Source organism: Semicossyphus pulcher, unplaced genomic scaffold (assembly GCF_022749685.1).
Source record: "Semicossyphus pulcher isolate SPU_LCO1_2020_fin unplaced genomic scaffold, fSemPul1.0.p SCAF_6, whole genome shotgun sequence".
NCBI lineage: Eukaryota > Metazoa > Chordata > Actinopteri > Labriformes > Labridae > Semicossyphus > Semicossyphus pulcher.
In genome coordinates this window covers 18489344-18513076 of record NW_027211737.1, presented here as the reverse complement: position 1 = coordinate 18513076, position 23733 = coordinate 18489344, and the positions used below count along the sequence as shown (strand labels likewise).

Below are 23733 nucleotides of genomic sequence, written 5' to 3'. Positions count from 1 at the left end.
AATCAGATAGGGCAGAATTGATGACCTGGCTCAGGATGGATTTCTTGGAGCGGGCTGCCAGACCGAGGTAATACTTTCAGGCTCTTATCAGCACTGGCATAAGCTGAGTGCTGCATCACCCACTTCCCAGCGTCAGCTTATTATGAGAGTCCATGATGTGTGATTGCTTGTTCTGCCTTTGTGTGTCCCGGGGTCTGCTGCCGTGTGCACCGGACACAGTGTGCGAGAAGAAGAAGAAGGGGAAAGCTGAGGGCCCCTGTCACAGAAAAGCTCCACTTCCACACTGTTGTAATGACATTTTGCACAAAAAATAGGTGTTTTGCAATGTTTCCTGTGACTCATATAAGCTGGAGATGTCAGTGAAGGAATTCAGCAAAGTTAAGTCGACTGTCACATATATGTCATACTTTTTAAAGAATATCTCACTGAAATATATCAACACTTTGAGGGGTTTGGTAAAATTAAAGTACACACAGTACATTCCTCAGTGACCCAATGCATTCTGGGACATTATAATTGCATCTGATGCATCCTGCAGTATAGATTACTTCATAAATCTGTGCTGATAAAGGACATTAAACCATGTCTCCGGCTGTACCTGGATGATCACACAGCAGCCATCCTGTGATATTATAAACTGATTATTGCACCGCTTATTATCTGCATGGAATATCTCTCCTATAGGACTTTCAAACCAATTAAGTTAAATGGCATTTTACAGTCTCCAATTCATAAACAGTAGATTCATTTTGCATGCTAATCACATTTAATTGTATTCTGGTTGCATAATAATGTTTTATTCCTCCCTGTAGAGCAGCCACAGAGCAGCTCTCCTGCAGCTGGACTGATTCAGTGTCTTGCTCAAGGGCTGGTCTACAGAGACGTTGCCTGCAGGTTTGAGCCCAGGTCTTCCCATGCAGGGACGCTTGCTTTTACCCTTTAACTGCGCTGCTGATACGGAGAAAAGAATGATTAAAGATCTCAATCTGCATCCTGCCACAGCAATTTATATCAGACGGGTTTTTTTTTCTATTTCCGCGAATAAACAACGTGGTTTCAGACGCTTGGACGCCGAGCATCTCTATGGTAACAGTCCTCAATTACCGATGATTGGCCAACCCGTGGGAATGTTTCTATTCCCTGAGTGCAGTGATTGGTCGGTGGGCGGTCTGAGCAGCCTGACAGTCTGCAGCGTTCCGGGTTATTGTCAGTCTCGGCAGCTCGGCACAAGGGCAGGACCGCGTCCCGGAGCTGCCTGCAGCAGCTAGCTCTTTATTCAGACGGAACCATTTCTTTTTTGGTTAAAACACCAAAGAGAGCATCTCGGAGCTTTGCTATCGAGCTCACTCTACAGCCTCAGCGGGAAATCCGAGTCTGAATCCGGGGCAAAGACATCTGAGAGGCTGCCGACACCGCGGAGAAAGTGACGGACGGAGCAGAGCCTGAGCACCGGGATTTTACACCGCGTCAGTTTAGGATATTTCAGGCAGCTGCTTTGGCCCAGCCTTGATTTCTTTCAGGGTACCTTCACACAATATTGCCTCAAAATATCACTAACATTTTATGATAAATCTCACCTAAGGTCGTCTACAGTGAGCAGGCGGACCACTTTAAACCCATGCGTAACAGCGGTGGATTTTGGAATACTGCGTAGCAGTTCAACCATCCCGTCTTTCGATTAACAGTCCTGTTATTTGGAGATATCTGCAAGCGAAGAGAAGAGCAACCAGGACCTTTTACTTTGTTCCGGAGGCTAAACGCTGAAAACCCGAGGCGCACTCGGTGCGCAATCCTTCCGAGGACGCTCCTGAAATTGCCGACCTGCGCTTTTGCCCTCGACAAAAATTGGCAGCCGAGTCGAGAAAAAAGGCAAAGCTTATTAACTTTGCATGCTAGAGGCTAAAGTGTGGAATCTAATTCGCAGGGTTATACCGGTGTATTTGCATATACCATCGGAAGAGGAGGATAAACTTAATCAACGTTTTACATCGACAAAGCGGCTGCTGGATGTTGGAGAACAGAATGAATCTTTTTTAATTTGGAGCCCAGAAGTGTGAGGCAGATTGCTCAGTGAATGCTACAATCTGCATGGAGTTCTAGTCTGCACCACGGAGCAATTTATGGTAAATATATCTTTTTGTAAATAGATGTTATTGTAAATGTATTTTCTGTAAATCTGAAAGGCTGAGGAATGTTTTGGTTCATTCTTTGCAACCATAAACGCAGTTACTGTCGGAGCCTCGCTGAAATAAATAACTTCATAAAAATAGACTACCAGCTGAAAATAACGAATGTCCTTTTCCCAGGATGCTGCTCACATAACGACGTCTCCGATTTAAAGCCTTTGTTTCCATGCGTGACCCACCATAAAGGAAGTGTTGTAAAATCGACTTGTTAGAGAGCCGCTCCCGGATGGCTTTAGGAACTGCTTTGATGTGTGATATTGGTCTTTTCAAGTATGGCTAGCAATTAAGTGTATTGTCGCGGGGATTGCACCGCAGGCACGCAGGCAGGAGTGTGTGGCACTGGAGGAGTTGCGGCTCAGAGCAAAAGGTGCGAATTTTTCATCTGTACGCCCCCGTGCGTCACTGCGCGTGGGGAGGGTGACTATACAGTGTCTGCTGCAATTAGTGATTTTTCACCCCGGAGTGTTAATGGTATACAATCTCTTTTTATGGCGCTCCTGCGTATTGTGACAGGCTTTTATCAAGGCACTCATAAAATCCACGGAGATGTCTGCGTAACGCTGTAAAACTTTTCACTTTGTGGCCACATGCGTGATGCTCGGTGCTGCATTCAGCTCCGCAGGCAATTTGTCATTGTCCTGTGAATTCTTCAGCAAATTTGTCCTCTGCAGCCCGGGCCTCCAATGCAAATAGCAAAGTCTGATTATCCCGCATGCAGCCGAAGTCTGTGTTGTATTTGAATTTGAATGTTGGCTGATAAAGTTGGGTCTGTTTGGACTCCTGTGAACTTTGAGCCTGAGGGGCTGCTGAGGTTGTTGTTGGAATATTTAGCTTCATCGCTCACACTGCACATAAATGAGGCTGCACATTATGCTGACTGTGCAGTGAGAAAGCTGCACACAGTATGTTTTATCATTAGACTACAAGCATCCTCAAAATCTATCTTCCTCACCGGCTCCAGTCATTCTCTCCCCAGCAGCCCTGCAGACAGGCGGCTCTCTGAATGTAATATGGGCCCCTACAGCAGGGCAGGCGCCCCCACAGTCAGGGCACCTGCCATGGAGCCTTCCTGCCTGTATTGAATAAAACATCCAGTGATGTATGAGGCAGGGGCTGCACCCGAGGGGGCAGAACTGCCTCATTTACTTCCTCCACTCTGCGCCTGTGACCTGCTGAGCAAATTGTGCTCATATTAGCTCTGCGGCTGCTCCTCACCTAAACAAATAGTCTTCCCAGCATAATGCTCGCCTTAACTCAACATGATGGTTGGACAAGGCAGGGGAGAGCGGACGGGCAGAGAAGCTTTAATATCTAGGTCACTGAATTACCTTTTGGAGTTTGGAGCTCTTGTTTTTTCCTCTTTATTTTCTGGTTTGCTGTTAGATCTTTTTTTTATTTTTTCCTGCAACATTGGACCTTCAAGTGTCCTGCTGCAAGACTTTACTCGCATTTCATCTTCCTCTGCTTTCAACATGTTTCCTGTTGCTCTCAACTGTCAAAAAGTCCACAAGTAATCTTTAAAAAACACTACAAACAAGCTAAATGCTGATCACTCCTTTATTTTCACCTCTTCTGCTTTTACTTCCTGGAATTTTGAAAACCCCAAATTACTGAATTCAATCTGCTCTGCTCTATTAATTCACGCTGCAACAGTTGAAAGGCGCGGAACATATTTTGGCATGGCATTAATAAAAGTAATTTGGCGAAAGAAGTCTGACATTTTTATCAATTTCCAGCTCAAATCGCATCAGTTTGCTTGATTGATAGCTTTTGGGCTCTTACTGTATTCTTTGCTTATTAAAGTGGCTGCCTGAAGTGAAGAAGTGAGCTCCACTCATGAATATCGTTAAAGTCGCTGAAGTTTAATTTCCTGCACTGTGTATTAATCTTTTTTAATCCCTGCATGGTTTGATTGTCTCAACACCTACCCAGAGGCACCAAAACTCATTTTGGCACTTAAGATGACTAAAATAGTAGATCCAGATGTGTGTGTGTGAGAGAGAAAGTGTGTGTTAGTGAAGATGTACCCTCCCCTGAAGGGTTTAAGCTATGCATGTCCATTCTCGTGTGGACTCTATTAATAAAAGTGCTTGTTTTTCTTCACACAGATGAAACAGCATTTAAAGAACAGATTTACCGTCCATAGCGTGCTGTCATGAAGAACACTTCCTCCCCCTGTCACAGAAAAGAAAAGACAACTCCTCCTCGATTAGCTGACATCATAAAGAAGCTTCATTCTCGGAAACTCCATCGGACACTTTCAGTAAACGTTTTCTCTCAAAGCCGCGTCGACAGCAGCTCATTAGAAACCCGATCAAAGTGTTTTTATCACGAGGAAAATCTACAACACTTCTTCTTTTAACACCTTTCATGCGCAGGCAAACAAACGAGACGTGGCCTTTTTAGTCTTTTGCAATATTACATGATTTATTATAAACTTCACCGCCCGGGCAGAGAAGGATCTGTGTGATGTGGAGACGGCACGTGATGAAAGCAGCATAAAACAAACATGTTACACAGATAACCGACGCAGGCTTTCAGCCAGGCAGTGTGAGCGAGCGGAGATGATGCTGCCTGACGTTAAAGTTTCTCGTGCCATCACACTGCACTCTTATATATTTTACAGCTTAATAATGACCCTCAGACGGAGTTATGCAGGCAGATCTCATTGTCCTATTCTTGATGGTTCCACCACGTCAGCGTCAAATAACCAAACAGAGAGTGTTCAGGGTCGCTCCTTGCAAATTTCAATACAGCCATGATACAGATTCAAACCAGTGTTATTGACCTTACATCTAATTTCATGAAGATCTGTTTGATGGTTTGATGCAAAAATAAGTTGAATTAATTAAAAAACCTGCAGTGACACGAGTGTGACTTTAAATACAGAGCATGCATCTTTAACAGCAGCTCCTTTCTATTCAGGCGTGTTTTCGTTGGACGTGGAGAATCTGCAGAAGAGTTTCCTCCACAGTGTGATTGCATGCATGCTCCCCTGCAGTGTGTGTTTCTCTGCACATGATTTCCCCTCGTTTTAACTGTAATGTTTACCTGACCAGCGCTTTGCTGATCAGCTGTGGTGCCACACGTTGGCAGCTCTTCATCAGGGTTATCTGCAGCCACTTACCGCATGACGGACAGCGATGATCCTCCCCCCCCTGACCTCCTCCCTCTCCTCCCCTCTCACCCCCCCTGTCACACTGAATGGAAGTCACGTCTCAGCAGGCCCCGAGGTTAATGTATAGCCTTTAATTTGGAAAGGTTAGAGCGCTCTTACTTTGAAAAAGCTCTCGGGCGTGTGGAAATATAGTCGACATGAGCTGCAGTTTATATGTGGTTAATGAGTACACTATAGTGTGCTGTGCAGTTTATAGTTGCCTCTATAACCCAGCCAGGAGAGTGAGGGGAGGCCTGCTCCTTCCAAAGTGTTCTTGGGGGGGAAGAAAGAGAATAAAGCAAATCTGACAAGCTCTCCAACAGCGAATTTGCTCTCCTTAAAAACAATGCCGCTCTTGCCTTCCTCATGGTCACATTGATTTGTTCTGGGTGACAGTGCAGGCTGCTGTGAAATCACCCCAGCACCATTGATCTCAAGGAGAGGAGGAGGAGAGGCTGGCGACAGAGAGCAACATGGGAAAATCCTCAGTGTGCCCTCCTCAACCTTAGCCAGTAATAAAAAGAAGGCCCTGGTCGCTATCAGATCCGGCCCTGCTGCACTTCTTCAGCCGCTGTATCGCCGTCTGCAGTCGGCGCTTTGATTTGTTTTTGGAGACCCGTACGTTCTGTTTGATTTGCTATTGTTGCCTCGCCATGTTTCACATTATCAGCTGAACTCTTTATTGCTGCTGTTTTCCATGCCAGAAGCGAGGCTGTTTTTATCTCATGCAGGCCTCTGATTAATCTCCCCCTCTATGCTGGTGTACTTTAATCTTGAATGGGAGATATCTGATTCTCCTCGGCTATTGAGGAAGATCAAACTTTAATGGAACAAGGAACTGCACATCATCCTAATCTCCATCTCGCTGCAGTTTGGTCGGCCGCTCCCCCCTCGGGCTCTGTAGCTTTCTGCAGAAGCAGGAAACACATCAGACAGATAAGGTGTTTTCTCTTCATGCTTTGGTAATTTATTCCCTGTTGACAATAGCCGCCACTTTACATCTCTGCTTTGATTACCTGGTTAAAGAAGGAGCGGGGAGAAGGCAGGGGAATTGAGTGACACTGAATGACCTGTAAGTTGTGAAACTTTTCCAGAAGCTTTATTTCACAGTAAAGACACGCTGTCCCTTTCTCTTAGAGACAGGGCTACATCCTGCGTCTATAAGAGGCTGAGGAGAGCTACGTCAGCTGCATGGATGTATTCAATGCGTCTGATTACACTCCAGTCAATTCAGGAATTAGCTATTGACCGCTATTCCCCGCCTTCACTTCCTCCATATCACTGAATAACTGCACATTATGCTGACCGGCATCCAGACGGCTGCTGCATAGATGCATATTGTTGCAAATGGATAACACTTATGGGGTGTCACACCTCCCGCAGACGGTTTGTGTCTGTGACAAAAAGAGGCTATTACCCAATTCTAAGGCGGCTGCTGTAAGGTAATGAAATTTCCACTGACTGGAGAAAACAATGTTGTCTGGTCCGGATTGTAATTGCAGAAGCCACCTCGCCATTTTTCCCTGAGTTCAGCGTGAATGCAACACGATTTAATAAAACTCTGGAGATTTTTATCATTTATTGCCAGGCCTGGCAGCCGCGTCAGGGAGCGTAAAGCTGCGGCTCGCACAGATAAAGCTCATTCAATTTACGTGTTGAATTTTAACCAAGCCGGAGAGCGTTTAGGAGCCGGCATGTGACCCACAGGGACACACTCATGTGTAGGTCAGCTGTGTTGTTAATGTAAAACCACTATTTCCTTCATCTGAAAGGAACAGTGTGGAGTTCCTGTCATTTTCCCCCCCGTTATTACTCGTGTCAAGAAAGGGTTGAAAATCTGTGGGATATTAGGCCCCGAGGCCAAAGAGCTTCTGTGTGCCTGCCTCCACTCACATACAAAAACATAGGAGCATTGACATGAGGACATGTATGGACACACACACACACAGAGCGGGACGCACACACACACTCCGAGCCCTGTTTTATTACCTCCTGCCTGCTGCTGGAATTGCTTTCCTCCCTCGAGTGAGCCAGGCAAAGCCGGCTTTATTGTGTTAACCTATTTGTGTGTCAAGAGCGATTGCAGCGTTCTTTATCTCTGTTTGTATTCGGACGGGGAGACGGCAGAGAGAGAGAGAGAGAGCGAGAGGAGGGAGAGAGAGAGAGAGAGAGAGAGGGGAAGGGGGGGTTTGCACAGGAGCCAGGCAAGCCACCGGAGTTAGACGGATGGCCGGTCACCTCGCTCCACTCCGGAGGATAATGACTGGTTGCTTAGCAATAACCCGCCCCCACCCACTCGCAGACTTGCATCCAGAGTAATCACTTTTCTCCTCTAAAAGATTTCACATAATTATAAGCTCACTGAAATCAGCCTAATGGCTCTCTGCTGTTATTTAGCAGAGTGGGCTGAGGGTGCAGAGCGTGGAGGTTTTGGTGGTGTTCGGTTGGTGCTTATCAACTCCTGCTTTTTGTAGGATGCTGAACTGTGTGTGTGTGTGTGTGTGTGTGTGTGTGTGTGTGTGTGTGTGTACGATTGTCAGCATGTGTTTATATCTGCTTTGCGTTGAGCAGTTGGTGGAGTTTGACCTGGATTACCACGAGGCCAAAGCTATGTTTCCTGCTAGATAGCTGCCTCTGTGCGACCTTTGACCTGCGTAATGCTGCAGTGGCAATGTTGCATCTGAACAAGCACGCACATTCACATGTCCACATCTTTTTTTCATGGCGGACCAGAGGCTACGAGTTCTTCTTCTCGTGAGCTCTTAGTTTTATTAACATTTTTATTGAGTTGAACAAATTGCTGACCTTTTGTGGCATAATGAAAAGCACTGCCTGCTTAGGAAAAATGAGCGTTTTGGCAGAAGTGACTGGCGTCAATCCAAGCTGTTTAACTCCTGATTTGCAGTGTGTTTATTCAGCAGGTGACACGTTTAATACGGCTGAGTGTTTTCAGACAATTCAATTCTTTTTCTTAAATCTTACAGTCAGGGACGTTAAACTGTGACTGTCTTTAATCGGCACTGTTCTCCGGCAGGTCGCTAACTGTGTTTTAAAGTGGCAGGATAAAGGTATAATATCTGAACACGACCCCAATTTAAAGTGCCTTTCATGACCAGCAGCCACTGATGTTGGCACAAATTCCACATTCGTTTTAATGCTCAGCCAATTATCCTCTCTGCTTTGGAAAAAAAGATTTTTTTTATCTTTTATGAAGTAAAAAAAATAATTAGAATTCCCTGTGAAGTCCAAATTAAACTTTTACATGTTTATGATGATGGAAAAAAGTGGCTGCTGCTCAAACAGCCGTCGTGAATCATATTAAATGTTTAGACTTATGCCAGAGCAGCAGGTTGCGATGCATTAGAGTCATTTATGGATCCACAATTTACAATTTACACAAAAAAAACTTCTTTTGTTATTGGAGCTTCTTCAAATAGCGTCAGCCGTGTCTGATAGTTACCCATCTGTGCCTCCCTCCATAGCCTGCTCAGTGCCATCTTCCCTTATCCGGCCTCATGCACCGTTGCTACAACTGACAGCTCTGCACGTCCTGGGAACCTCGTACAGATAAACTAAACATACAGCACTATCCCCCGCCCCTTCCTCATGGCATGCTTCCGTGGCTGCGTCTATAAGAACAGCTGTCCAGCTGTCACCGCAGCCAGCCAGTCAGCCGCTCTCCGAGGCAACATCTGCAGAGACTGAGCGCACAGGGGCGGCCCGCCGTTCGCTGCTCGTCCCCAAAGACCGCAGAAGAAGTGTGTCAGGCCTTTTGGCTGCACATTACGGCTGACCACATCAACCGTATCACTGGGTTCTGATTGAATGTTATCTGCTCCTGTCGGTGCCACTTAAATCAGCTCCGCGGGGCATCACACTGTAATGTTCTGCCACAGACTTACACTGATCTGTTACTGAAGCGGTTCATATCATCACAACAGTTCTTAAAAACCAAACACGGGACTGTGCAGCCAAAAGACACAAGACAGTATTGTTCCATTAACACACATCTATGCCTCTGCATGTGTGTGTGTTTGTGTGTGTGTGTGTGTGTGTAAACAAAATCCCAGCGAGCAAGGTGCAATGGCCTGGAACTGACGAGAACCCACTGGGAGAGTCTCTCCTTGATGTAGCTCCCCCTCCGCTCCCCCTCCGCTCCCCCTCCCCTCCATCTTTTCCTCCTGGCAGCGGAGTGACGGCGAGGTGGGCGGCAGCAGGAGGGTGGGTAGATGGGGGGGTGGGGGGGTTTGTGGGGGGCACAGAGCCATGTGAGTGCGGAGACAAACAGAGCTACGGTCCCCTCTGTCAGACACAAAAAGCAGGATCAGGGAGATCACATGGGACTCTCTCCGAGGACGAGCAAAGGGAAAGCAGCTGTTCACTGTTTTTCAGTTACTCCTCCACCAGCTCACTTGTGGGTTTTCTCCCCTCTCCGTCGTCTGCTCTGAGGCTGTCATTAGCTTCTGTCATGCTCTTCTTTTTTTACTGGAGTCGTCTTTAATGGAGGAAACGCTCGCAGTGTTGCTGCAGACATGGATGAGATGTAAATTTGCTCTTTAAGTGTGGCATAATCATCCCTGCTCCTCTTCTTGTTGTTTTTAGGAACTTTTAAAGGACTTGATTTCTTCATCAGTCCTCTCGGTGACTGAGGGCCTCTCAGGCATACTGTGCCTCTCCCAGCAGACAGCTGCAGACTCATCCAGGCTCTGGGCGAGCTTTGATGGATCCTGTTTACTGGAGCTGAGAGAATGCCTGGGTATCTCAAATTAAGTGTCACTTAAAGCTTGTCTTTTAGTCAGCTTTCCATTTTGTTCCCCCATCTCCTGTGACAGCACTGTGCTGCCAATTGTAACAGGGATTGAGAGGAAGACATTTGGTGATTACACATTCTGTCATGATTGAGGGGTGAAGCCAGCGACTCCAGGCGAAAAACCAAATTCCATATGGCTGCAGTGAAATGTCTCCACCCACAGCGAGTTACACTCAAACAGCCTCTGTCCTCGTGACGGGGAAATCGCCTGCTCATGACTTATCGTTTTATCATTCAAATTCAGCCCATTGATGCTCGCTGCTGTGATTGACAGCCCGGCTTGAAAGCCACAGCTATCTCAATTGAGCTGCGGCAGCCAGTTGGTAACCGTGACAATGGTCTCTCCTCTTTGCCTTGTTTTCACACTTTTTCTGCTGTCACAGAAACCTCGCTGATTGCTTCTCTGCCAAGACAGCATCCTATTAATCTTTTAAATAAGGGCCGCAGCCCGGCAGTATTGTTTGCAGAAAACCGAGAGGACCCTGTGAGACCACATTGAGAGGGAGGAAAAGGGGCAACTGGGGCTGAGTCCGCCTCATTGTGGCCGGAAAGCCAAGCCTCCTTAAAACCAACAATATTAGAAATCTGATAGCTGCTGTGGAGATAGATGCTGCTGAGGTCTGAGTGTAGCCGGCGCTCTCTGGCCTGATAACTCCGTGTGCTCTCAGCTTTGCTCTCCAGGTGCATTCTGGGCTTTCATCTGCATCGTGGCACTCTGAATAAAAGCCTCTGTGTTTACGGCTATTTTCTTTTTCTATGCACTTATTGATCCCTTTCAGCACGGTTCGAAAAGGCTTCATTTTTTTTCCATTCTGAGCTCCAACCACATAACAGTGGCATATTTTCAAATGGCAGAACCATTGATGTATTGTGATGTGACCTAGGGAAGGAAGAATAGCAGCTGAACCCTTTGTCCCTCTGTACTTAGCGGTTTGAAGGAGACACAAACATGAATGAAGTATGGTGTCCTTCGCATACGCACGTTTCTTACGACCAAGAAAAAACTACCTCGCTTCTGTCTCCAAAAGGCTTTCTGCACTCTGATTTCATGGACTCGGCTTTTGTGTTTAATTAGGTGTGATTTGTGAACATTCCCCGAGTGGTAGGAAGTCTTTTTGAGTCTCTCTACTTTCTTGTCAAGTGGTTGTTAATGCAGAATTGCTGCAAAGCTCCAGACACTCTCTGCTTTGTAATGAGCGTCTTCCAATGAAAAAACTTTCAAGTCTGACGACGAGCATGTGGCGGCGGCTCTGTAGTCGGGTATTTACGCCGTGCGAACACACTGAAGTTACGGGACCATTGTGAACCCGGTCTGGTCTCCGGCCATGGAAACCCAGCGAGGCAGGGCAACCTCGATGACTAATTGACTCCCAGGTCAGGGCCACATGATAGCAAGACTGCAGGTCAATGGAAATTGATATAGTTTCCCTTCAGGGAGCTTCAGCTGCTTTGTGATCATCTGTGTAATCACGCAGTCGCGCATGCACACACGCATGAGCGTTTAAGCATGCAGCTATTCATAGATGTTCATCCTCTGTGTCTCCGTCATTCTGAAAACACAGCAAATAAAGACTCCAGAACAATATAACATCACTATCTATATCCACTCTTTCTGTATGGATTTAGTCTGGCGCTTCCTGTCAGCTCACACCGTGCTGCTGGGATTAATTGAGAGTTTGAAGTAAAGCATTTATTTTTCATTATGTGCTTTAATAACTGGATCTAATTGTGGCCTGTTAAATATTTGACGCCACTTTTAAGTGTATCCTCTTCAGTATCTCATAACAAAATGTCCTCAGAGTGCTGCAGCTGTTCTGCACAGTTAAAGGTTTCTCTGCTCTGAGAGCATGTAGCCTCTCTGCAGAGCCTTTTATCAACAGACAGAAGTTCTCTGTGCAGCTTTCTGCGCACAAAGACGAGCGAGAGTCTTCATCAGTTGCTCCTTCAAATGTGCGTTAAACCGCAAGTCGGTGTTTTCCTCTAAACATGCAAATGTGTGCACGCAGGGATGTCTTTATGATCTTGTTTGCGGGTTAAACACAAACACTGCTGTCCCAGATTCACTCAGCAGCCCCTCCACCTGAGTCTGAGCCCCGGCAGCCAGCCCGAGCGCCTCGCATGCAGCCCAGCCTCCTCCTCCTCCTCCTCCTCCTCCTCCTCCTCCTCTGCCTCATCCAAAAACATTCTCTCAGTTCCTCCAGTTTCAAAGCGCCGCATAGCTGGACTGTGTCGAAGCACGCCCCTCCTCCCTGACCCCTCCTCTTGGAGACGGCACTCTTGACCTGCTGCCCCATTGTTTCCAGCAGGGATGGATGAGCCGGCGCGATCCTTCACTCAATAGCTGCTCCATCTGTTGACTGCGTGACTCTGGGTTACAAGCGGGGATTTTGCTCCGTCTGTGCAGGGTGTGAAAGGAGCTATCTCAGGGGGCTTCCTGAATAGGGGGTTTAAACTGCAGAAGCAGGGTGTTGTGATGCCCCTCACACCCCACCCCTCTCCCCTCCACCCGTCATCGGCCCAACACAGCCGGCTGGGTGTGTGCAGGATGAGAGGCCTTCATTGTGCCTGTTCACAGGCCCCTAGGCAACAGGGTCACCTTGTCCCCAAACAAACGCTGCCCTCAGTGGGATTGTTGGCACTGCACGTCTGTGTTTCTGTGTGTGTGTGTGTGTGTGTGTGTGTGTGTGTGCGTGTGAGAGAGAGGGGGGAGTGGGTATTTGAGTATAAGAATGCATCATCAGGAAGAGGGCAGAGGCCTTGGCTGTGAGGACATTTATCTAACATCTCTGCCTTTCACATCAAGGTCCATTCAGCGCGGGCCGTCTGCGTCCGGCTTTCAGAGCACATCACAGAGAGGGAGACACTTCACAGGTCAAACTGCTCTCGCTGAGCGTTTATACCTGCAAACATGCCAATGACAGTTTGTGTTCCTCTTAAAGAAAGAAAAAAAAAACATTATCCGTGTTTTTGTTTCTCATGAATTCGATCTCCCGTCTTTTGAAGGGGAGGAAGAGCGCCGCCGAGGCTCGTGAGGCTCTGTGGTGCGTTTGTAACAAAGAGCGCTTGTGAACAAAAAGCAACAAATGTGTGGCTGTTTGGACTGCTGGATCACCTTCCGTAATTACTGTTGAAATTGCAGTCTGCCAGACATTTGTGCTGAGGTCCTCTGTCTGTGTGCGTGGGAGTCGTTATTTGGCAATTCCTCTTAAATGAGAATAAGCGTGATCCTGCCCTGTGCCATCCTCTTCTTCTCCTGCATAAAATACAACCTGTGCTTGGAAATGTATTCTTTTATTGCAATTCAGATACAAATATGTGTTTATCATGTCCAGGCTTTCATCCTTAATGCCTTCACTTGCTCTCCACGTTGTAGCTGCTTGTTGTATCTCACAGGGTGGTCCTCCTGGTTTGTCTCTTTCACCAGGAGCTCAGTCCCATAGACGCCCTTCTTTCCTGTTCTCTTCCCCTTTATCTCCGAGCCACACTCCACCGCTGGAGCCTCCACCCCTCAGCTGTCACAGCGTGTCCCCAGCACACCTCCACCTCAGTTAAGATGATTAAAGCAGCGCGATCTGCTCTCCTCACGTCTTTCACACGTGTGTTTCACCTCCACCTCCCTCCTCGGGCTGAGAGGCGACAAAGTGAGCAACAGTATCAGAGAGAGGAGCAGGCGCGGAGCCCCCCTCACCAGACGAGACGGAGTCAAAGGAGGAGGAGGAGGGGGTAGCTGAGTGGAATGAGTGGAGGTAGAAAACTGCAGTGACAGCAGAATGAATAAATTGAAAAAGTCTCTCATTGTAAATTGTCTATCGCTCGTGACAAACGATCTGATAGGCGAGCGGCCCGGGTTTCCGACGCATCCGTCCCGATAGAGCTGTGAATAACCGGTCTATCTCCACACTGCTTAGCACTGGCCCCGCGCTTAATAATTCATACAGTGTGAAATATTTTCCCCGGTACAGATATGCCAAAGAGCTGCCGCCAGCAGGCAGGGGGCGGCGAGGGGGGGTGTCCCTGTGGTGCTAATTTGGGGGATGGTGACGTGTGTAGATTTCTAAAGGGGGCTGTAGTTTAGAGGAGACGCCTCAGACACATTTGCTCTCCTGTTCGCTCTGTCTGAGCGCAGGCGACATTTAACTCACAGCTGATCTGCCTGCAACCAGGAGCAGAGACGGGAGCTTTCCATGTGAGCTGCAGTCAGAGCGACTGTGGGGACAAAGAGAGGCTGTGAACCTGCTAAGTACTTTTTGCTGTTTGGCCCTGTGAGAGTTGTGGCAGCAGGTTGTCTGTGGACACCTGGTTCATGTCTCCTGTTTCCATCAGCTGACTCCTCCTCCTGCCTCAGGCTCCTGCAGGAGCCCCGAGCAGCTCTCATGGTCCCTGACCTTATTGTCCCCCTTCGCTCGCTCCACCTTTTCTCCTCAGCCGTGAACCCACAGCTTTAACGGCCCGCATCACAGTGCGTGCTTCTCTCTGATAGCGTCATGCCATGTGGGTCATCTTTGTGCGACGCTGCTGTGTGGTTTTGTGCGGCTCGTTCCGCAGCGCAGTCCTGTACAAACTGGGTTTTTATGGTTCGCGTTCAGGCCCTGATACCAATTATGCAAACTATTAAAAATTTAAGGAGGACAGTCTTTTATAATTTAATCCTAAAGTAATAGATTCTATTAAAAATGCATGAGAGGAGCTTTATAGATGGAGCTAGAATTAGTGTCTATCAAAGACTCCAGTCAAGGATGCAGGGGGAATGGGCGGCAGGAGCGCTGCTATTGCCTCATTATTCAAATAAGATATGATTACCATAGAGCAGGAGTCCCTCAGAGCTGGAGCAGAGCTCGCCGGCCACTGCGAGCACTCAGAGGAGGAGTCTAGATCTCCCCTTTTTTTCTGCTGAAATAAAACTGGTTTTAGGTCCCCTGTTTTAACCTCCACAAATGGGATTCAAAGTGACGTGCGATTTGTTGTGGTTTAAAGCGTTCTGTCGCCGAGATGCTCCTCTCCGCTCTCTCCTCCCCGGTGTTTGGCTCAGGATTGTTTAGTCTTGTCCTTGCTGAGAGCATGTAGAAGGTGCTCAAGCATGAAAACAGGAAGCCTGCAGCGCTGTAACTTAATGGCTCATGCAGCAGGCGAGCGGCAGACCTTTTACTGGCCTCGGCGCTCCTTCCCGGACAGGTGGAGAGCCGGGTGAAGGCTTCCACAGTCGATGTGCTGGTTTTTAACAAAGCAGCCATATTTGCAGTGTTTTTTTTTAACTGTATTCTGCACTGGCAGGGGAGCTAAACAGTTTTTCTGCCTCACAGGTTTTATGGAGTACAGATAGCGAGTGAATTTCCCTCTGTTGTCATTGTGACTTGCTTCAATAATTACAGGTGCAGCAATTGAGATACCAAAACAGCGTCTGAAAAGCCTCTGTGCTTATTAATGTGCTGAAAGAAGTGGATTGTGAAAGCCAATAAAAATGAAGCTTATATGGATCTGAAGTTGTGCCTGGGAGGTGCATTCCTTGCCTTTTTGATGTAATGGTTGCCTGTTTATGGAATAAATCCAACGGGCTTAATCGATCATCTCCGTGGAAAGGTCAAGAGGAGAAGCTCTGGTGTTTGAAGTGCTTATCCCGTGGAGGAGCGCCAGAAATGTGACACCTCCTTATGAGTGGGCGGTGGCAGGCAGATTAGTGACGGACAGGGTGGCCCAGGGGGATGATTTAGGGAGATTCAGCTCTAAATACTCTGTGTATATCAGAGAGGGAGAGCGGGAGAGAGAGAGGGGTAAGCATAAGCTGCCTTCCCCCAATCCCCCCCTCTTCAACAGAAAAGCATATTAGTAGATTAAAAAGGAAATTTCCAGAAGAGGAGAGAAAAACAAGGAGGTCTCAGCTGGTGGTGAAAGGTGAACAAAAGTTTATTGGTTTTAACCTTCTGTCCCGTCCGAGCTTCCTGTTAAATGTTGCTTGAAGTTAGCGGCCGGTTTCATCCCTCTGCACGCTAATCTAATCTGGAGTGGGTGGCTGTGGGCAGCATCTGTGCTCGGAGTTGAAATCGGGCTTTCTCTCTGCCTAATCCTCTATCCAGGGATCACTCAGTAGGGTGAAGACAATTACCAGCCTGCTTTCTCATGCTAATGGAATCTCTAACTAGATCTTACAGAAAGAGGAAAAAATAGATGGAGAAGCAGAGGGACAATGGCGCAGAAAGATGACCCAACTAAAATGGGTTTTTAGATTACCGTTTAATTATTGATGGAGACCCCGTCGTCAGGCCTAAGGTCAGGATTTTGGAGAGCGTTTTCTGAGAGGAGATGGATTATCTGGTTAGTTTGGTGTGTGTGTGTGTGTTGTGTGAGGAAGTTGCTGAGACAGGCCTGATGTCACCCACATATCAGCAGCTGTGAGCCACATACATAGTCTGCCTTTCACCTTTTTATCACCTGCCTCCAGCAAGGTGTCTGGAGTGGTTTTAAATTGCATTAATATGCAGGAATTTATAGATTGCCTCCCTTGGCATTTCTGCAGGGAGGGGAAGAGAGTATTACAGTCTCCATCTGCACTAATTACCGGGTCTTGGCAGTGTTACCTGTCTCTTGTGAAGGACAAACCGAGCAGCAACTCACAGAGCAGAAGGAGCTCATCTTCTGGGGAGTCTTCAGGAAGACGCATGTCTCCGGGGGCATTTTTACCCTCATATGTTTGATGTGAGGGGAGCTCTGACGACCATAAAAAAATCCTTGCTCGCAACATCAATAAACTAAATGACTCCGTCCAACTTCCCTCAGCTACAGCTCTGTCGCACGTTGGCTCAAACTGTTGTAGTTGAATGTATCAACATATATCTTCTGTAATCCTGCAGGAAACTTAAATGGACTGTCTGCCGGTGTGTCAGAAGATTTAAAATCACGGCAGCTCAGGAGTAAATCTTAACAGGTGTGGACCAATCGCGTTCGCCTTGAAGTGTAGCTCTGAGGACTGAAACAGAAAGCAAATCTTTCAAAATAAATCACGAGAGCAGCGAGATGTGTCAGAAATCCTTGAGAGGGAGAGATAATCAGTCTGCACATGTGCCGTTATCTCGGCGATGACCTCGCCTCTCGATTCTCTGCGTGGTCAAACTCGCTGATAACACAAACCCTTATCAGGCGGCTTTTGTCATGGAAAGCATCTACCATTTAAAATCATTACAGCCTGCCTACTTTTTCACTCTTTCCCAATCACTGAGCAGTGACACGGGGACCTTGCAATGAAAATAAGAGATCAATGCTTTAACTCTTTCAGTGCAGCTCGCTGGCTGCCGGGTCTCTGCATCACATCTGCACGCGGTGCTTCCTCGGCCTCGCTGCGGGCTCCTCGGGTTTCTGCGTTTGTCTGTCGGCCTGTCAGGAAGACTTCTGGGATTGCTTCTGCACGAACATCTTGCTGCTGTTTGTGCCATCTGTGCCTTTAGCCAGCAGGTGATTACCAACCGCAGCCTCACCTCCCACTCTGTCCAATTGGATTGCGAGTGCTGGCACGGTCAGGGCCGGCTTTCAGAGGGAGCAGGATGACAACAGCTGGATAGCACACATTATCCAGTGAGGGGAAACTGCAATGAGGAGAGAGTACGTGCAGAAAAATGCCTGCTTCCTCTCCCAGCCATCTTAGCTGTGAGCACTTGTGTCATCCTCTCTTTCCTACTCCTTAATATCCAGCCGAGCAAAAATGGCTTTGTCACACTTCAAATATATCAAATGAGATCAGTGTCAACATTTCAACGGTGCACCGTTTGATTGCCTTGTGGGCTCCACAACACACTAATGTTATGCATGGCTGAGTATTGGATCCATGAGTCCCTCCAGTGAGAGACGGCGGAGCTGTCCTTTTGGACCGGGGGGGATTGGGGTCACCTTAGGCCCTGCAGAGAGCGAGCTTTGGAGTCAGGCTTCAGCAAGAAAGAGAAGAAATCACATTGTTTGAATTTAATTATATTCCATTGATTTATTGAACAGCCATTAATAAGCATACGTTTGGAGACAGGGCCATTTTGCGTGAAGGTTTTCTGCCGCTCTCTCTCCCTTTCTCTCGCCTGCTCACTCCATTTCATCATAAATTGACATAAGCCTTTCTTTGAAGTTCAGGAGCCAAGCGGAGGAATGACAGCACAACAAACAATGAACAAAACACAAAAAGACAATGAGCACTGTTTGAATATTCAAGTGAGCCACCGTAGGACGGGTAGAGGGAGAAAAAGAGCCCTTGTTTTATTGTTGTTGTGTTAAGCCGTGAATGGACCTGTCTGGGACAATAAAGGATTGTGTCACATTGGGATAAGAAATTTTGCAATATCAACAATGCTTTACAAATGGTGTGTAATAAGGTTTAGTGAGAAAATATAAATCCAAGCATGAAGCAGCTCATTCTTTGGCTGAATTTAAAGTGGAGGGTTTGATTTATGTTTGAAAGTGCTGCCTTCAGAAAACACTGTTTCCCAGAGATATTTAGTTTTTAATGCAGCCAGATTCTTGTTCAATTAACAGCAGTCCTCTGGAGTATCTGCGATCAACAGCCTGCTGTAAAAACTCGGCAGCTACTCTCCACATCTGTTCAATATGTCACAACATTCACAGGGTTTCAGTGTGAAAGTGGTTTTAGATGACAACCGCCGCTGCTGCCGCCGCCGCCGTACACAACAACACAACGCAGGCTGAGGCAATAAGAGGAGAAGCGGATGTGTTTCCCCTGTGGTTTGTCTGACAATCTTAAGCCATGCTCTCATTGCTCAAAGTCCCTCGCTGGCATCAGCAGGAGCGCTGAGGCTCAGTCGTGTTGCAAGAGCACCTTGGTTTGTACGGTGCTGCAAACAAACAGATTTCACCGAGGGGACTCTCCCGGTGAGCGATCGCAGGCTTCTGTTGGGTTTCAGACCGCTGATTAGAGACTTTGTTTATTGTAGTTTTGTCCTAATGCTCTGTTTTAATTGTGATAAACTTAAGAGAATATTTGTTACATTTTTTGGCTGTTTTCACCCTGCTTTTATTTTGAAAATATCCCCTCTCTTAATGTCTGTCCCTACAATCTTGACATTCTCCTCCTCGGTCTAGTCTGCAGTAAAACCCATAAACATTTCAACATTCTGATTTCAAGGTCAAGCTAATCAGAGCTAATCTTACTGTATCCCCTGTTCAAGGTACACACTGTATAATGCAGGTATAAAAAAAGAAGTGTGCTCACACTTACGTAACTGATCCTTCGGTAAAACCCACCAAAAGCTGCACATGTAATACATCAGAGAATAGCCGACTGTGGTTATTTCCTGGGACTGCAGCGAGACATGCATTGTTTCCCTCGCTAGCTTGTGTAGCGATGATTGCAGTGCAGCACAAAGTCAGCAGTGAGGCTGAAGTTTCACTGTCAGCTCAGGCTGTGGCTGGAAATCTAAAGTTAATCCACTATATTGTTTTCAATCTTTCATAGGACCTTGAGCAGGCCTCATGTATTTGTAAAATTTCTCCCAGCCTGAGTTCGGTTCAAACTCCGACCTGTCAGTGTCTGAATCATTAGTCATTTAATTCGTCTTAATCTCCGTCTCTTTGTGTTTTCTACATTTTAAATGTGTTTGCTTTGCAGTCGTGATAGCTCGCCGCCTTCCGAGCGCCGTATTTACCATTAATGAAACCTAGCCCTGCACAGAGATGCAGCAGTTGGCTGTGAAGTCAATTAGTCCTCGCTGCTATTACAGGGTTGACATTAGTCTAGGCAGGCGTGTTTTGATTAGAGATGACAGACGACTCGCCGCTATTGCATTGCCAGACATTCCTCACCCTTCATCCCATGGGTGAAGCTATTGAAGCTGACTGGAATATGGAAAGCTAACAGCTGAGTGTTTTTGCCAAGATGCCCTTCATCTGCAGAAAAACCTCTTATAAATAGGCCTGCGTGGCAGACGAGGCAGTATAAGCCCCAATAACAGTGACACGCTGCATGGTATATATAAGAATCAGCTGCCAATATGTTTTTCCAGCACTGTATATCATGGCAGTAATGCCTAAACTGGAGGCTTTTACACACAATGGCCTTTTGTTGTGCAGGTTATTTATTGTGCTGGTGTGAGGTAGTGCAGAGCATCCAGGGGCTTGTATTGTTGGGGAATCAGAGGCTCTTGTTTGTGGAGCTGGGAGGGTTTGCTAACAATGCTTTTTTTATGTCCCAGAGTGCGTTACTGTCTGCAAACGTCCCTCACTATTTCTGTTTGTGTGTTGTTTGCTTGTTTGTGTGGGTGTGGATGTGGGTCGGCGAACATAACCCTCTCATTGTGTGCCGCGTCCACGTAGACCAGTGTGTATCAGGTGTGTGTGAGCATTAGTGTGTGCGTGTGTGTTCGAAATATACAGTATGAGTGCAAATTATTTAGTGTGTCTGTGTGGAAAGTGGCGAGCTGAAGGGCTTTAATGCCAGGCCTTCCTAATGGAGCCTCTCGCTCTGCCTCCATTCATGTGACGGTATGGTGACGGAGGGAGGGTGGAGGGGGGGTGCAGGGATTAAGGGGGCAGAGGCAGTGCCTTGTTAAAGAAAAAGAAAGGGTTTGAGTGTGTCGATTGGATTAACTTGTTTGGGCTTATTAAGAGGGGAGACACAGCAGCTTGTTAAAAGCACTGCATGGGGCGTCCCACAGTGAGACGGCAGGGTCACCATTCAATTAGGCTGAAGCCCCGCCCCCGCTCATTGTGGCGGCTGTCTGCCAGGCTCCAGGACCTCGGCTGGTCCTTCAGCGGGAGGAGGGGGGCATCACTGGGGACGCTTTAGATGCTGGATGATTGGTTTCCTATTAAAAGCACGATCATTTTAGCCAGGGCTGCTTTGAGTTTTAATATCGGTACCAAAGTGAAACCTTGGATGCTGTATTTCGAGAAATAGCATTAAATGTTAGCACTGGACATTAAGCATGATGTGGGGATACTTCCACTTGCATTTTTCCTCATCAAAATTCTTCAATTGTGTCCAAGCACAAGAAAATTGTCAAGATTGAAATGAACAGATTTAAAAACCATTTGTTCAAAGAAACATTGAATACCATCTTTTGGTTCTTAACAGTGTCTGATACTCAGACACTTTCCAGCCTCTATTTATTAAGAGTATTAAGGTTCAGTACCCAGCCCCTGTATCAGCCGCCTCGCTCTGTCTTTCACCTGAAACGTGCAGCTCAAAACACACACAAACACTCCGTTTATTCACCCATGACCACCCTGTCCCACCCCGCACTTGGCAGGATGCTTATCAGGGCAGACAGCTTTGGGCGCGGGGAGCCGTCTCCTCTGATCTCCTCTGCAGTTTAAGAACCTTTTAACTCAGAAATAGCCCTCCGCCGAGCCCACCGCCTCTTGATTCCGGCTTATTCCCTCATCTCACGGGACTGATCTTCCGCCCCCATCGCAAACCCTGCAGCAGCGTTGGCAGAACGGGAGAGAGCCGATAGACATCCTGGCTTTTGAGATATCCGCGCTCTGCTGTAATAGGAGACCTGAGAGTGGATTTGATGAGTGAGTGAAGTGCAGGTAGGTTTTCGAGCTGTGTGTGTGCGTGTGTGTGTTTTCTACAGCACCTTCACAGGGATTGACCCGGGCATGACGGGCTATTTCAGGGCAGCTGGATGATGGGTCACGGGGTTTTGGTTTGGAGATAATTTCCTGCCACTGATAGACATCTGCTAAGTAGTACAATAAGCTAATAGCAGGAGATGAGGGGAAAGGTAGACATGACAAACAAGCCGGAGACTTGCTCCTTCTGCCTCGCTCTTAAAGGCAATAATAGGAGAAAATTGGTTCTTGAAATTGAATTGAAAAAAAGTGGGTCTCTTTCAGCCAAGTATAATGCCTCAGAATACATTTGGTGAGCAGCAAATGGAGAAAAATGGAGGGTAGTTAGACGATTGTCTTTCATTTCAGAGAGGGGAAAACTGTGGAGGTATCCCCCCGTTAAGACCGGCTTTTAGTCTCAATCTCCAGCGTGTGTCCCGCTCCTCTCTCTGAACCACTATCTCCTAACAAATGGGCTGTGAGGACGGGCTGGTTGTGAAATTAGTATCCTCGCAGAGAGGACACAGAGAAAGGATTATGTGAATAGCCAGTAATGAGCTCAAAGTGCCAGTGTGTTTGGGCCAGGCCTGCCTGTGTGTGAGAGGAAATGGCACTGCAAGCGACCTTTTTTTGCTCGAGCACCTGGCGAGAAATAGAGTGGCCCCTCTCTCCCATCTGCAGTGTGTGTGTGTGTGTGTGTGTGTCAGCATGTGTATGTGTTAGAGAGAGAGTGAACTGTGGAGTTAACGAGAAGAGACTAAAGATTTAATTTCTCCACATTTATAAGAGAGAAGCTTTTTTGTGAGCACCTTTTTACACCATCAAGGTTGTGCTAAAAGTGTTGTGTTGCTCCTGACGGGTTTTAAAAATACACTTTGACTCAGCCTCAGGCTCTGAGGTCAAACTTAATGCCTTGTGAAAAATGTTTTATTTAAAAATGCTTCTTTATGAGTGAGAGACTGAATTCTTCGCAGCATGCCTTTTTTCCCTGCAACACCTGCTTCTAATCTTTAAGTACTCAAACCAGGAAATTGATTCCACCTTAATTATAGGCAGTAAACTGTGTTGTGTTTGTCTATGATGCTTCCTCTCTCCATTTGTCAATACATACTTTAATCAGGTTTGACTTTATCCGTAAGAAATCTTCTTTATTTGTGACAAACAGTGCAGTAAAACAGTGGCAGTAAACATGGATCTACTGCTTGCAGCTTTAATGTGTGTAAAGAGGACTGTTAAAGTTTATACAAATGTTCCTCTTATTGTAAAAGTAGGCGGTTTTGATCAAGTTATATTAAAATGTTACTAGCTACATTTCTCAGAGTCGGTGCATTTCATTTTTGCAGAGCTTTTCCTCTTGAGGCAAAGATTTTTCCTTTGGTCCTGGATATCAGTTGTTGAAGGTCAGAGGATTTGGCCAGGTCTGAAAGCAGGCAGCATATTTAAAGAGATGGTATTATGCTGTTTCACATTTTAAGACATATTTATATATAATGTTACAGTGTTGGATGTCCAGACTAAACGTGGGTGAAGTTTCAAATCTGTCGGTAAAAGTATGTTGGAGTAATCCCCAGGCTTCTCAGCTCAGTCTGCAGGCTGCTGTGAACGTCAGGTTTCACACAGTTTTTTTCTCCACGCTGCACTTTGTGACGTCACAAACTGCAGCGTGTAGAAAACGCTGGCTTCGGAGAGCTGGCCAATCAGAAGAAAGCGGGCTTGTAGGGGCGGGGTTTCTTAAAGGGACAGAGCTGACTGAGTCGTTTCAAGCAGAGGCTGTAGTGCAAGAAAAATCTTTTTTTTTAACTGTAAATGATGCTAAGCTACTCCACAGGTATCAGAGAGAAATAGGACGCTTTAAATTAGCATGATACCCCCCCTTTAATTTGTGAAATCGAAATCAATGTATGCTTCCTTTTTTTTATTTTTTTTTATGCCTTTATTAGAGAGACAGAATAATGGATAGTGTTGGAAACAGGGGAGGAGAGAGTGGGGAGGGCATGCAGTAAAGGGCCGAGGATCGGAGTCGAACCCGGGGCGCTGCC

General features: G+C 46.8%; 1 protein-coding gene across 1 annotated transcript in view; it reads left to right on the top strand.

Moving 5' to 3' along the window:
* The first annotated feature begins 1295 nt into the window (after positions 1–1295).
* fam222aa (family with sequence similarity 222 member Aa) overlaps positions 1296–23733 on the top strand; it is a 44013-nt gene continuing 21575 nt past the window's right edge. The window contains exon 1 of the mRNA XM_069682911.1: positions 1296–2123. The gene's annotated coding sequence lies outside the window, so the exon portion shown is untranslated. The remainder of the gene's footprint in view (positions 2124–23733) is intronic.